Source organism: Sturnira hondurensis, unplaced genomic scaffold (genome assembly GCF_014824575.4).
Source record: "Sturnira hondurensis isolate 20B ecotype Veracruz unplaced genomic scaffold, ASM1482457v3 Scaffold0020119, whole genome shotgun sequence".
NCBI lineage: Eukaryota > Metazoa > Chordata > Mammalia > Chiroptera > Phyllostomidae > Sturnira > Sturnira hondurensis.
In genome coordinates, this window is record NW_028092750.1 from 1,223,274 (window position 1) to 1,234,718 (window position 11,445).

Below are 11,445 nucleotides of genomic sequence, written 5' to 3' on the forward strand. Positions count from 1 at the left end.
AGTTGTGCTGTTGGTTTTACATCATCTTCCAACAAAAACTTTCTTTGTGCGGCAAAGAAACCCCTGTGAGAGGGGGTTTCCTCCCCTGGGGCTCACTGGAGTGGGATCAGAGAGAGGGACCAGTTCAGACTTGGAATCAGACGAGTTTGAGAGCTAGGAGGACGTAGAATCAACAGAACTTTATGCCGGCTGTCCTCTCCCACTTTCCAAGACACGACATGTTTCCGGCTCCCTCTAACCTCACTAGCCACTTTCAGTTTTATTTGGGCTCCACTGCCCCTCATTAATCTCTAAGGCCTGAAAGGTCTCAGGCTCCATCCTAGGTCGGACTTCCGGTTTACTCTTCCCCTGGTTTTCAGCCTCCCAGTAAGTGGCAGTAGCATCTACCTGCTTGTCCAAGGCCACCATGTATTGGTCATCTTTTCATTTTTTTAAAGATTACATTTATTTATTTGTAGAGAGAGGGGAAGGGAGGGAGAGAGAGAGAGGAACATTGACATGTGAGAAAACATTGATGGTTGCTTTTCACACGTGTCCAACTGGGGACGTGGCCCGAAACTCAGGCAAGTGCCCTAACAGGGAATCAAATTGCAAACTTTCAGTTTGCGAGATGACAACTGACCCCCTGAACCACACCAGTCAGGGCTGCATTGGTCAGCTTCTATTCTTTCCTTTCCTTCCAATCTATCCTAAGCTTTTGGGAACTTCTGGGTTCCTTCTCCAATGCAAATCTGGAAAGTGGCCCCTTCTGACAACCCCTCCTGCTGGTAGGTATAGCAAACCCTGTTTCGGGCTGAGTTATCCCTTTAAACTCACATGCTGAAGCTCTAATCCCCAGAACTTAGAATGTGACTATATTGGAACATGCAGCCTTTAAAGGTGATTGAGATAAAATGAGGTAAGTAGGGTGGGCCCTAATTTAATATGAGTGGTGTCCTACGAAGAGGAAATTTGGACACATATGCACACTTTGTTGGGTTAAGAAAAATTTCTTCTAGTCTTCTATTAGTTTTTAAGTTGTATTAGCTTATTAGTTTTATTAAGTCAAGAATGAGTGCTGAATCTCATCACATGCCTCTTCTGCATGTGTGGTGGACTTTGTAAAATAATCTAGTTTGACCCGTTAATGTGGGCAGCGCTATCGGTAGCCCGTCTGATACCTTTGTGTGAATGAGGAAAAGGTGCTCCTTCCTCCAGGGGCCACAGCTCCACGCCAGCAAAGCTTAAACGGAATTTCAGCCCCATTCAACCCTTCAGCGAGATGCCCACATGTTAACTGTACCCCGAGAGGCGTCTGACTTCGGGCCGAAACCCTGTGTGAGATCCTTCTGACCTGACCATGAGCAGTTACAAAGACTTTGCTTGGCAGCCCTCATTGTGGGGGAGGGGGTTTGGGGGGAAGGGGCGGACAGGGGAAGCTGCCCTCCACACAGGAGACTTGGTACCCAACCATGCTCTGCCGTCTGGTCCCCCTCTTTGTCAAGACCGGCCATGCTCTCTTATGTATATCTGCAATTTCTGCATTCCCAGCATAGACACCTTCACTGCGAAGGAGGGGTCAGCTGAGACACTGCTCAGTCGCCTCTGCATCTAGCCCTTCCCCCTTCCCCCTATCCCCCAGGCCCACACAACAGCAAGAGCCTTTTGTTCAGGCTCCCTGGGCGGAGAGACAATTCTCTGCCACATCTCACTGATTCTTCTGCCCCTCACCCAGTGCCATTTCCAGAGGGGAAGTGGAGTTTTGGGGAGCCGGCATCCCTTCTCATGAAGCCTCTGGTTTATACTACTGCAGTAAGTTGGGCTCTTCTTTATAATTAACCACCTTGACACCTGGCAACTCCACCCGGTGACAACCTGGGTACCCGTGTCTGGTGGCTTGGTGGTAAATGATGTATGGAGATTTTCTGATACGAAACTACTGTTGGAAAAGCACAGCAAACTTGGGGATGCAGGTATTTTTTAAGAAAATACTTTGCTATAATTTTTAAAGGCTTGTTGATTTTCAGTCTCTTTTTTCCCTCTTCTTTTCACTTTTCAGTGATAGCAGCTAAGGTCATAAATCCCCCCCTAAGTATCTCTTTAGTTCCATCGTATGATTTTGAATGTGTCGAGAAGGCAGCAGGGATGTGGGCGCTGACATGGGACATTCCTGGGGAATGGGGGCCAGCGAGGGCTTCTGTGGCTACATCGCTTCTAATTGCCAGTATCATTTAGCCTCTGCCCCATGAACTGTTTACAGTTGTTTGATAATGTACGTTCTGTTTAATGACCCCACTGCTGTAGGGTTCTAGCTTAACTGCCTCATGGTCAGCGAATATGGGCAATGTCAAACGATTTTTAGGGTTTGTTGAGACTTGCTTTGTGCCCTAGCACATGACCAACTTTTGTAAATACTCTATGGGTACTTCAAAAAACAAATAGTCTCTGACAGATGTAGAGCTGCATATATTTCTATTTAGATCAAATGTTAATAGTGTGCTTGAAATCCTCCATATCCTTCTAATTTTGGTATACTTGATCTATGAGTCAATCTTATGCTATCAGATTATAATGTGTAAAAATTTACTACTATGTTATTTGTCGATTTCTCTTTATAACTTCATCTTTAATTTATGTGCTGTGAAGCTATTTTACTGGGTGCATAAAATGTAGAAAAGATATGTTTTCCTGGTAAGTTGTTCCTATTATTATTGGATAACAACTCTCTTTAACCTAAAAAAATGCGTTTTTGCCCTTGAGTCTATTTTGTCTGTTATTAAAATAATAACACATCAAGTTTTTCTTTTAATTTTACATTTTTGTGTGACCTTATGTTTTAAGTGTAATACCCTTTGCAAGCAGCTCAGAAGTAGATTTTACTATTCTTTAAAAATCTGACAATAACTGTCTTTTATCTGACAAAGTCAATTCATCTACTATTATTGTTGTTTACTGACGTTCATACTTACCATCTAATTTTGTACTTTCTATTAACCACGATTTTGGGGCTTCTGTTTTTTTTTCATATTTTCTATTGGATTAAGTTTTCCTTATTACCCTTTTATATTCTAATGGTTTAGAAGTTATTCATTCAATGTCTATTCTTTTAGTTACCTGCTTTTTAAGAAATTGAGTGATAACATGCACATAGAAAGGTGTGTCCTCCTGCTTTATCCTTCTTCAAGTCTGTCTTGGTTACTCTTGATCCTTTACATTTTCATATACATTTTAGAATTTACTTTTTAACTGGTGTTCAAACAAACACACTTTGCTGGGATTTTGATTTGGTTTTTATTGAATTTGGAAGAATGGATTGGACATCTTTACAATATTAAGTCTTCTGATCTATGAACATGGCCTTTTTTATTTAAATATTTAATTTTTTCTCTATACTACTTTATGGTTTTTGGCATAGAGCGGTGGTTCTTAATTAGGGGTACTCCTACACACGCTTTGCCACCTCCCTCTCTACCCCCACCCATGGGCAATGCCTGGAGACACTTTGGTTGTCACCGTGGGGGATGGGGATTGGTGAAGGAATCTAAAGCATGGAGGTCAGGGGTACTTCTAAACATCCTATGTACAGTCCTCCTGTTATGGACTCCGTGTTTGTGTCCTCCAAAATTTATATGTTGAAGTCCTAACCCCCAGTGTGACCGCATTTGGAGATAGGGCCTGTGAGTAGGTGATAAAAGTTAAATGATGTCATAAGGGTGGGGCCCTAACCTGATAAGACTGGTGTCCTTATAAGAAAAGGAGGAGACACCAGACCTTGCTCTTTCCTGCCATGTGAGCACACACTGAAAGGGAGTCATCCACAAACCAGGAGGAGAACTCTCACTAGGAACCGGATTGGTCAGCACCTACCTGGTCTTGGACTCCCAGTCTCCAGAACTGTGAGAAACAAATTTCTGTCATTCAAGCCACCCTGTCTGTTGCTTTTTCAAAAAACAGCCCCCCCCCAAATAATTATCCACTCCAAAATATGAGTAGGGCCAAGGGTGGGAAACTGGTGAAAGGCTATTCAACACCTTTCATGATACCTTTTTCCCTGGAATTTGATACTTTGGGGCCTACTATAGACAACAAGTATCAAGACACCTTTACTGCTCCCATCACTTGGGAAATCCCAAGGGTTTTAGGAGCTCTTTGCCAGAAATGAGGAAGAGGACCAAATAGATCTTTCTTGCTATAAATCACAATACTACAATTACCCATTGGTAACCATGGACAAATTATGTACCATTTCTAAGCCTCCATTAACTTATTTGAGAAATAATAGTAAACACGTCATTAGAAAGATTAAGTACATTCAAAGAGCTTATTAGGAGTCATGGAGATGCAGTGGCCAGGCCTCCCTTCAAGGGTTCACTGCCAGCCTGCAGACAGGGTGGTCAGCAGCCAGCCAGCCAGCTGCCAGCTCCTTCAAGGGCTGCCTCAGCCACAGAGGGCTACCCCAGCTGAAATCACTCCAGGGGTACCTGACAACTGAGGGAGAAGGGTGGAAATAGATAAAGCCCGGCATTTCTGCCTGACATGGGACACTGATGGATGATACTTGTGCTAGAATTCCCCACCAGGGGGGCCAAGAGTCTTGGGGGCCTGCATTCCAGATGGACTCCTTCCCCTCTCCAGTCCTGCTTTGCCCCCTTTCCTCTCCCAGGTGGTGATCTCTAACACCTCGTTTATCTTCAGGTCTGCTTCTGGGAACCCACCCTACAGCACAGTGACCAGCAGACAGTAAGTAGTCAATAGATGTTAGCTATTGTTCTTTGTTGTTGTTATTGCATTAAAATCAGAGCCAGAGTCCAAGATTGGGCATTTTGTTCCTGACTCATCCAGCCCCTGCTGTGCAAATGTCAGTGCTGTGCTAATCCATTATTACACTAATATCTTTTTTTCTTTTTTTAAGAAAGGGAAAGAAAAATGATGAGTGAGAGAAACAGCAATCAGTTGCTTCTCTCATGCCCCCAACTGGGGACCTGGCCTGCAATGCAGACATCTGTCCTGACTGGGAATCAAACTGGCAGCCTTTAGGTGATCAGGCCAGTACTCAATCCACTGAGCTACAGCAGCCAGGAACTAACATCTTGGAAGTACCCTTTGTCATGATCTGAAACTTTGCATTATCCTGTACCCCATCCACCAGATTTCTATGTTGAAATCCTAACCCCCAATATAATGGTGTCAAGAGGTGAGACCTTTGGGAGGTAGTCAAGCCATAAGGGAGAAGAAACCTCCATGAATAAGATTAGTCTCCTTATAAAAGAGGCTCCAGGCATCTCTCTTGCCCTCTTTCCACCATGCAAGGATATGAGGTAGGGGCCATCTGCAACCCAAAAGAGGGCTAGCCCTCACCAGAACCAGACCATGCTTGCTCTCTGATCTTGAACTTCCAAGTTGTTTAAAGCCACCCAGTCTCTGGTGTTTTGTTGTAGCAGCCCCAATTGACTAACCCACCCTTCCTCTGACTTTGAGGTCCTGGAGGGCAGGGACTGTGCCTTAAACTTCCTCCTTTCCTCTACTGATTTGTTAGCTCACACATGATGGGCACAATGTTTGGATTTGTTCATTTTTAACTTTCCTGGTATAAGACATCCAGCATAAAATTTTGAATAAATAGCTGAATTATCTTCCAAATTGTATAATCTAAGTACATTTCTATTATCCTGGGCTAACTCCTTATATGATATTCCAGTAAGCCAGCCTACATTCATTATACCTCGCAGAGGGCTAGAAATCCATTAGCTGTGGTTTGATCCCCACTGCACTTCATGACATGCTTTTGGGGGGTACCATGTCACCTCATCACAGCATTGGTTACCTCCTGAGGGGCCTAAGTCTGGCTCTTTCAGGGAGTGCTGCGCAGCCCACAGCTGCATTTTTTTCTTGTACAATCGATGTGCTTGTTACAAAATTTAAATCAGAATAGTTACCTTCATTGTGCATATGAAGGAACAGAGTGCATTGTACATAGGAAGGAACCGCAAAGGAACAGGGTGCCCTTGGCTTCCCTAAAAATTGGAAACTGGCCAGCTACTTGGGAGGCAATTTTTGATCCAGAGTGAGGTATCTTCCAACTCAAAGAAGTGACACCGACCAGCACCAGTCACTGACCACCAACTACAGGAAGTACTTTTGGAGTAGTGTGGTTTTTGAAGGTCTGTATTAAGAGAAGCCAGGGGTGGCAGGTCCTCTTAAAGGGCCTGTGCACAGACATACTTGGACTCACTCCCTCTGAGCTCCAGCTCTGGGGCCGCAGCTCCAAGGTCCCCAGGGATATACAGGGAGGAACTAAACTTTCTGGCATGAGGGTGAGAGTTGAAGGGGCAGCTGGCAGAGATGCTGGCAGAGGACACTGTTCTTTTTCTGAGCTCTTCCTGGACAGGGCACCATATCTGAGTCTCCATCAGCCTGATCATCACTGTCCTCTCTGCCAGCCCTGGTGACTCCTTGAGACCCAGCCCCACCAACTTGCAGACCCAGCTAAGCTGTTTCCAAGTGGCTTTTTCATATGAATGGCCTGTCTTGACTCATACTTTGGATCTTCCTAAAATCTCTCAAATAAGCAGCTTCTGGCCTCTGTGTACCCTGTACCTCTCACTAAGTGGCCCCAGGCCTGACACTAGCAGCTCCCAGCCTTGGTTCACAGCTTGGCTTCTCCTGTGCACCCCCATGCCCAGCACAAGTGGCAGCCGTCTGCAGACTGCTTTGTAGCTCATGTTGGGTGGTTCCGGGTAGAATACAGGTGGTGGCTGACCTTGGCCTGCACCTCCAGGGAGGCTCCAGAGCTAGTGCAACTGGTGGTCAGCTTCAGATCGCATCACAGCACCCAACTACATCCGCTAACAACACACACAAGGGGCAAACTCAGCAGACACCAGAACCCAGCTGAAGTAAGTCCTGCTCTGTGGGGTGGTCCCCTGTACAGGTGATCCTCTACAGTAGTTGTAGCCAACCTTTGCTGCTGACTGGCCTGGGTAAATCCCTCTCGTTGATATGCTAACAGCTATCAAGGCTCAACTACAATAGGAGGGTGCAAATGGCCCACAGTGGGGGTCAGGGGGAACATGGAGTGTCCAGCTCAAGTGATTTGGGAGCCCATGCCACTGGACCCTACAGGACACCTACTAAATAAGGCCACTCTACCAAGCCTGGGAGATACAGCAGCTCTACTAACATATAGAAACAAACAGAGAAAGGCTGCCAAAATGAGGAGATGAAGAAATACGCCCCAAATGAAAGAACAGAACAGAACTTCAGAAAAAGAGCTAAACAAAATGGAGACAAGTAATCAACTACATGCAGAGTTTAAAACACTGGTTATAAGGATGTTCAATGAACTTAGTGAGGACCTCAACAGCATAAGCAAGGACCACTCAGAAATAAAGGATTCACTAATTAAAATGAAGAATAATTTACAGAAAATCAACAGCAGAGTAGATGAAGCTGAGAATCAAAAGAGCAATTTGGAATATAAGGAAACAAACACACCCAATCAGAATAGCAAAAAGGAAAAAGTCCAAAAAGTGAGAATAGTGTAAAGAGGCTCTGGGACAACTTAAACTGTGCCAACACTCACACCAAGGTAGTGCTGGAAGGAGAGGAGAGAGAAACAAAAATCGAAACAGGAAATTGAAATTGAAAAACCTATTTGAAAAAATAATGACAGAAAACTTCTGAGGGACTTCCACCAAGATGGAGGAATAGGTGGAAACACCATGCCTTCTCCCACAGCCAAGTCTGAATACAACAAAGTTTGGAGAACAAAGACACAGCCAAAAAACAGAAAATTGAATTATACAGAAGTCCAACAACGAACCTTTCAATCGGGACGGTAAGAGGGGCAGAGCCAGCAGCGGAGCAGGGTTGGGCAGGAAGGATCCCCCGACCTGGGCGCGCAGGTAGCCCGGACCCAGTCAGGGTGAGGGGCAGACTGACCGAGGTTGCACATTCGCACACAGTGAGACGGACCACGCAGGCCCCAGGGGGCAAGGGCTGACAGCGGCGACACACTCACGTGCAGTGGGGCGAAATGCGCGGACCCTGGTGACGGTGGCAGCTGCAGCATGTGTGGCTGCGGCGGGAGGCAGCAGACAGGACGCCATTGCTCCTCTTTGACCCCGCCCCCCACATGCAGCGTCACAACCCAGCGACTGAGTTGCCCTGCTCTGGTGAACACCTAGGGCTCTGATCCTGCTACATAACAGGCACGAACAGCCCAAAAGATGGTGCAAGAAGAACTCAAAGTCCCAGAGCCGATAACTCTAAGTGACCAAGAGATTGCCAGCCTCTCAGATGCACAGTTTAAGGCACTGTTTATCAGGATGCTCACAGAACTGGTTGATTATAGTCACAAATTAGAGGAACATATGAAGGCTAAACTAATTGAAATGAAGGGAGATGCAGAGGAAACCAATAGTGATGGAAAGGAAACTGGGACTCAAATCAATGGAACGGACCAGAAGGAAGAATGAAACATCCAACCAGAAAGGAAAGAAGAAATGAGAATTCAAAAAAATGAGGAGAGGCTTAGGAACCTCCAGGACATCTTTAAACGTTCCAACATCCGGATTATAGGGGTACCAGAAGGGGGAAAGAAACAGCCACGAGTGGAAAACTTATTTGAACAAATAATAAAGGAGAACTTCCCCAGTCTGGCAAAGGAAATAGACTTCCAGGAAATCCAGGAAGCTCAGAGAGTCCCAAAGAAGTTGGACCCAAGAAGGAACACACCAAGGCACATCATAATTACATTAGCCAAGACTAAAATGAAGGAGAGAATCCTAGAAGCAGCAAGGGATAAGGGGACAGTCACCTACAAAGGAGTACCCATCAGACTGTCAGCGGATTTCTCAAAAGAGACCTTACAGGCAAGAAGGGGCTGGAAAGAAGTATTCCAAGTCATGAAATCCAAAGACCTACAGCCAAGATTGCTTTATCCAGCAAAACTTTCATTTAGAATGGAAGGACAGATAAAGTGCTTCTCAGATAAGGTCAAGTTCAAGGAGTTCATCATCACCAAGCCCTTATTATATGAAATGCTAAAGGGACTTATCTAAGAAAAAGAAGATGAAAAATATGAACAGTGAAAGGACAGCAAACTCACAGTTATTAACAACCACACCTAAAACAAAAGCAAACCAAGAGGACAGCTAGATCAGGAGTGGAACCATAGAAATGAAGAACACATGGAGGGTTAGCAACAGGGGAGTGGGAGGAGGGGAAGGGGGGAGAAGGTACAGAAAATAGCATAGACAGTAGGTAGAAAATAGATAGGGGGGAGGGCAAGAATAGTTGGGGAAATATAGAATCTAAAGAACTTGAGACATGTGGTTATAAACTAAGGGGGGAGAATGGTGGGGGAGGGAGTGTGGGGGTGGAGGGGAATGAAGGAGGGGAATAGAACAACTGTAATGGTATAATCAATAAAATATATATATTAAAAAAAAAGAAAACTTCTTCAACCTGGTGAAAGAAATAGACATACAAGTCCAAGAAGCACAGAGTCCCAAAGAAGATGAATCCAAAAAGGCCCACACCCAGACACATTATAATTAAAGTGGCAAAAGTTAAAGACAAAGAGAGAATCTTGAAAGCAGCAAGAGAAAGGAAGTTAGTTGCTTACAAGGGAGCTCTCATAAGACTTTTAGCTGATTTCTCAACGGAAACATTTCAGGCCAGAACGGATTGGCATAAAATATTCAAAGTGGTAAAAAAAGCAAGGAGCTATAACCAAAATTACTCTACCCAACAAACCTGTGACTTTAAATAGAAGAACATATAGTTTCCCAGACAATAAAAAGCTAAAGAAATTCATTACCACCACACCAGTATTAAAAGAAATGTTAAAAGGTCTTTTGTAAGAAGAAAAAAAAAACAAATATGAACAATAAAATAGCAATAAATACATATCTACTAACAACTGAACCTAAAAAACAAAGTAAACAAACAAGCAGGACAGAAACAATCTCATAGATACAGAGAACATTTTGGTGGTTGGCAGATGGGAGGGGGTGGTCGGGAGCATGGGTGGAAAAGGTGAAGGGACTAAGAAGTACAGATTGGTAGTTATAAAATAGTCATGGCGATGTAAAATAAAGTGCTGCATAGGGAATATAGTCAGTAATATTCTAATAATTATATGTGGTATCAGATGGGTACAAGATTAGGATGATCCCTTAGTTATACAATGTCTAATCACTAGGGTGTACACCTGAAACTAACATAATATTGTGTGACCACTGTAATTGAAAAATAATTTTAAAAAAGAGAGGTGGGGGAGGACTGGGGTAACAGAATATGAAACTGGAAACCACCAAACGGAAGTTCTCCCACGAGCTCTGTGACCCTGGGCAAGTCACCGAGACTTCAGCATCCTCCCCGTGATACAGGGGCTTTTCTATACTTGCTGAGGCTCCTGCACTCTCTTTTTGGGTGTCTATGATCGGGAATGGTCTGTGTGCAGGCGGAGATAAGCAAACACGTTTTCCCCTAAAGAGAAGCTGCAACTTGAGTAAAAATCAGGTGCTGGTGAGGAGACAATAAAATACTTCAAGAGTGGGTTGCGAGTCTGTCATGTATCACAGCCAAGCGTCGTGGGGGCTGTGAGTCAGCAGTGCTTCAGCTGCCTTGACCTGCGGAACAGATCTGGTGGTTTTCTCTTTTCTGATGGCCTTAATTCCATTTTGTGCAGACTGAGCCAGAATATTTCGACCTCTTGGAGGAGGCGGGGGGAGAGTCTGCTCAACCAGGGGACTCTGCCTTCCAGGCAAGCAGTGATCAATGGTTGCAGTTTAACCTTTACCCTTGTCTCACAGCAGGATGTCTGACTCGGAGGCCACCCAGGTCCCAGGCCTGTGGCTAAGACCCCGTTTCAGGGAGGCCCAGGAGGTTCTGAGGCTTTGCCCTTCCTCCCACCTCCCCTCAAACACACTCTCCCCTCTTCCCATCCCTGCTCTCTACCGCATCGACCCTCCCCGCCCTCTCCTGCTGCCAGCAGTGACGGGGGACTCTCCAAACACCTTTCCAGGCTTGGCATTGCCGTGGCACTGCTCTGACTCGTCATGAAGCAGCAAGGATTCAAGAGAAGGGAGGAACATACAGGGGGACACCAAGACAATCAGAACTTCCGGAGTCATCCCATCTGACTGCTTCACTTTGCAAATGGGAGATGAGGGGCTGAGGTCTCCAAAGCAGGTGGCTGAGATGAAGACTAGAACTGGGTTTCCTGATTCCCAGTCAGGACCAGTCCCCACCTGACTCATCAGTTTATCTCCCTATTTGATTTCAGCAAAGCCATGCACAGATATTTTAAGACTTGTAGACTGCTTCACAAGGTTTTGAATACCAAGAGAAATGACAGCTTGGATGCCACCTCTCAGCAAGGATGTTGCTGGGCCCCACTTGAAGTGTTTAATCTCTAAACTTCCTCAGTCATGTCTGTACCCCCACAAGATATTTGTT